Raw genomic sequence first — 4,672 nt, 5'->3', positions numbered from 1 at the left:
TAGTACTAGAGACAAAGGGAGAAGAGGGCAGCAGTTGTGAAACAATCTGAAGTAGGGATTGGGGATTTAAAGGCTGCTTAGACTTGATTAATAGATCCTGTAAAAATGAAATGCTGAGCCAAGGGAAAAAATTGCACTTGCGAAGTCCCTTGAAAATGTGTTAATGCCTTTACTTGGCAAGCAGGGTTTTTTTTCCTGCTGAGTATAAAACCACTGCATAAAAATATAGTCCTTTATTTCACATTGTCCAGTGTTTTTTCTAAACTGCTGATTATGCTTATGTTGGGATAAAAATCAGATTTCCACTAGACGAAAAGAAAAGAGAAATAAATAAAAAGAAGTCTATACTGGTGCTATATGGGTCTATGGAATATCTTTGCTAAGTCAGAATTAAGATAAAATTTTAAAATAGATTTTAAAATGTTATTGATAGACTAAGACTTAATTTCAGCAACAGTGGTGACAATTTGTACTTAAAAGAATGGGAGATTTTGCAGGGTTTTTTCAAGAGGCTGTTGTGTTGACATGGATGGTATATAAACCTCTTTCTAACAAAATTTGTTAAGAAAATTGAAACTCGGTGTTCTTAAAAGAAGAAAATAATCTGTGGCAAACACTTTATCATTAATGACAAACTGAAGGACCTACAAAATAATTTAGATAAGAATTAAAATGCTGAAATATTTTCATTACTGGTAAAGCTGGTTCACAACTGCTTCTGGTATATTTACTACATGCGAGCAGGATCTGAGAAAGAATACCTGAATCTGTCTAAAGGCAAGCATTCAAGAATGGCACATGAGGCGAGAGTCAGGAGGTGATGAAAACTGTCACCTCGACTATAATCAACTAAATGACTTTTTCTATGAGGGATCAGTGAGGGGTAAAGAGTTCAACTACAAGAACTTCGGTGTGTTGTTAGATGGGTAGTTTAATACATACTCTTTTCTCATGGGTTATAGATGGCAATCTTTTTCCTCCCTGGTTTTAGGAGTTAACTATTAGTAAGTGCCCCTCCTCCCTGTCACTCATACACACCCACATACAAACGCATGCACACACATACAGACGTACACACACACATACACACACAATATATAAAACTTTTGGCTAGAGAATTTTCCAATTAAGAATATCACATTCTCTAACCTAGTGGTTCTCATCTGGAGTGATTTTCCCCCTCAGGGAGTATCTGACAATGTCTGGAGAGATTGTTGATTGCCACAACTTGGGAAAGGAAAGGGTGCTAGTGGTCTCTCATGAGTAGAGGTCAGTGATTCTCCTACACATTCTACAACGCGCAGGATATCTCTCCAAAGCAAAGAATTATCTAGTCCAAAATTTCAGTAGTGTTCAGGTTGTAAAACCTCAACCGTTTTGAGTAACTTAGTCTCCTTAGCCATTGTTCAGTGTTTCAGAGTCATTCCTTTTCAGACTTCTACTCCCCAAGAAATTGCCAAAGAGCCTGGGAATTTACATGACTCCATGGGTGCATAGAAAGGGGCTCATAGCCAAATGATCAGGCCTGTGCTCTCTTCTGATTCCCTTCTTGCTCTCACCATCATGCCCTGCGGTTAGCATTTAGTGTCTCAGTCACCCAGTCATGACCAGCACCCCAGGCTCTTGTAAATTATGAGGCTGGTAAAATTGTGATTCTGCTGGATCTTTTGCACTACCAGGGCCCGGAAATCCTCTGGTTTTGATTATCCACCTCAAGTTTTGTTAAGTGGTGTGTTGGAGGACAGGGGGTACAAAAAGTGCCCACCAAACTGAGCATGCATCGTGAGACTGAAAAGTGAGGCAGGCAGTTGATTACAGGGTAATTTACTCACAGGGTGGGATTGGGCAGACAAGGATCTGGATGCATTTGCAGCTGCATTCCACACTGCTGATGGGCCATTGGGATACTTTTATAGTTAACCTAGGGTATAGGTGCTTGGAAACAGGACAAGAACTCTGAAGTCAAGATTTATGAATGGGTAACTATCAGTAGTTTTGTGGCTGGAGAGAATAGTCGGTGCAAGTTGTCATCATTGTTTGGGGAGTAATGGGACTAATAGAGCATAGAGACCATCTGGTCCTAAGGATTATTAAATGATACCTGTTAACTACAAAGCCCTTCATAACAGAAGTGAGTTACTGCCCAGTACAGTCCTGGGTAGGGTCAGTGGAAGCACAGGAGAAAATGTAAGAGCCCAAGATGACATCAGTTGTGCTAACAGCCATACGTGGTGCTAGGCCCCTCTGAGTCTTAGCCACATCATCTGTCCAACTCATCACTGGAGCCTGTAATGGTTAATTTTATGTGTCAAATTGGCTAAGCCACAGTGCCCAGATATTTGGTCACACGTTATTCTAGGTGTTTCTGTGAAGGTATTTTTTTGGATGAGATTAACGTTTAAATTGGTGGACATTAAGTAAAGCAGATTGACCTCTGTGATGTGGGTGGGCCTCATGCAATCAGTTGAAGTCCTTTATAGAACAGAGTCTGACCTTGCCTAATGGCAAGAAGAAAGTCTGCCAGCAGACGGCCTGTGGACTCAAACTGCAACTCTTTCCTGAGTCTCCAGGCTCTTAGCTTACTCTGTACAAATGGAACTTAAGAAGCCCCACTATTGTGTGAGCCAGTTTCTCAAAATAAATCTCTGTATATCTGTATCTACATCTATATACATATATACATATCCTGTTGGTTCTGTTTCTCTAGAGAACTCATACTAATACAGGTTTACTCCATCCTGGTATAGTGGCTCTGTGGTTTTCTATTCAGCTCTTCCTGTGTCCTCCCACAAAAGCCCATGGAAACTTCTGGATCTTCAATTTCCTTGTTGATCTTCTGCCTAGTTATTTTATCCATTATTGAAAGTGAAGTATTGAAATTTCCAACTATTATCGTTGAATTGTCTATTTCTCCCTTCATTTCTGTCCATTTTTAATCTTGTGTATTTGGACTCTTTTGAGGTACACTTAGTTTATAATTGTTATATCTTCTGACGGGTTGACTTACTAGCATTATAAAGAATGTCCCCCTTTGTCTTCAGTAACAATGTTTTTCTTAAAGTCTATTTTGTCTAATGGTAGTATAGCCACCCAAGATCTGTTTCGGTTACTTTTTCAAGGTATTTATTTTTTCTTCCTTTTACTTTCAGCCTATAAACATTTTTGAATCAGAAGTTTTTCACTTCTGAACAGCATCTAGCTGGAAAATTTTCTTTAAGCTCTGCTTTCAAATTAGAGTGTTGAATCCATTTACATTTAATGTAATTATTGATACAGTAGAATTGACATCTAGCATTTTGCTATCTTTTCTGTCAAGTTTTTTGTTTTTCTACTCCTCCCTTAGTACCTTCTTTTGTGTTAAATAATTGCTAGTGTATCATTTTACTTCCCTTGTTGCTGCTTTTTCTGTATTTTAAATTTTATTTTCTTAATGGTTGCCATGAGGATTACAATTAGTCTGACCTAAAACAATCTATCAGATTAATACTAAATAATAGTATACAGAACCTTTGCCCCAATATATTCCTGTTATCTCCTCTCTGCTTTGTGCTGTTATTGTCATACAAATCACATCTTTATACAATGTAAGCTCATCAGTAGTTTTATAATTATTGCTTCATGTCATTATCTTTTAATCAGGAGGAAAACAGAGTTATAAAAAATACGTATACAATGTCATATATTTTCCTTTACTGGTGCTCTTTATTCCCCTGTGTAAATTCAACTTAACATCTAGTGCCCTTTCATTTCAGCTTGAAGGAGTCACATTAATATTTCTTGTGGGACAGATATGGTAGCATCAAATTAAGTTTTTGCTGACCTGGGAATGTCTTAATTTCTCCTTAATTTTGAAGAATTGTCTTGAGGGACTTAGAGTTTTTAGTTGATCATCAGCACTTTGAATATGTCATCCCACTGATGAATGTGGAAGACCTCGTAAATTTACATGTCATCCTTAAAAAGGGGCCATGGTAATCTTCTCTGTATCATTTCAGTTTTAGTGTATGAGCTTCCAAAGCATACACTATGGATCCCTCCATACTATAGTGGAAATGAGGAAGACTTGGAGGAAACTACCTCTACTCCCTATCTTTTTATAAATCCTGCCTTTGCTACTTATAACCTAATTTATGGGCCATGCATGTAAAATGTAGGACCTCCAAGGAAATAAAATTTTTCTTTTCTGTCCAGTGATCTAAGTATAATCCCCACTATTGGAGCATCTGTTTTTGAAAAGCCTCTGCTCAAAGTGTTTGCCTAGATTCCAGTTTGCTACCGAATCATATGCAGAAGCATTCCATCTACATAGTTAATACATTTCTCACTTGTCACAGTGATGCTCGCTTTTGGGAAAGAGACACATGCCTTTCATTTGAAGAAGACATTATATTTACTTCATGGGGCACCTAACTAAAAACTGGTGATCGGTTCTCACTTACAGCCAATCTGTTCACAGATATTGTTAGCAATAATGCCAAAATGACCATACAGTCTCTCCCCAAACTCATGTGCATCTTTTTATGCAGTCCAATATTTTATTGTTAAAAAGAACAAGTTCTGTGGAGACACAATAAGATGATAGCAAGACTGTAAATGTCCTGCAATTAGCAATCACTAATATGGTTTATTTTAGTCCAACACGGAGTGTTGTGACTGCTGTAGTTTGGTTTAT

General features: G+C 37.8%; 1 non-coding gene across 1 annotated transcript; it reads right to left on the bottom strand.

Annotated features, from left to right (window-relative positions):
- Positions 1 to 3,918: 3,918 nt before the first annotated feature.
- LOC137774286 (U6 spliceosomal RNA) lies at positions 3,919 to 4,021 on the bottom strand. The gene has a single exon (XR_011075815.1). It is a non-coding gene; the product is annotated as a U6 spliceosomal RNA (small nuclear RNA).
- Between the last annotated feature and the right edge of the window lie 651 nt (positions 4,022 to 4,672).

Source organism: Eschrichtius robustus, chromosome 12, assembly GCF_028021215.1.
Source record: "Eschrichtius robustus isolate mEscRob2 chromosome 12, mEscRob2.pri, whole genome shotgun sequence".
Classification (NCBI taxonomy): Eukaryota; Metazoa; Chordata; class Mammalia; order Artiodactyla; family Eschrichtiidae; genus Eschrichtius; species Eschrichtius robustus.
This window is presented reverse-complemented; position numbering and strand designations above follow the sequence as displayed.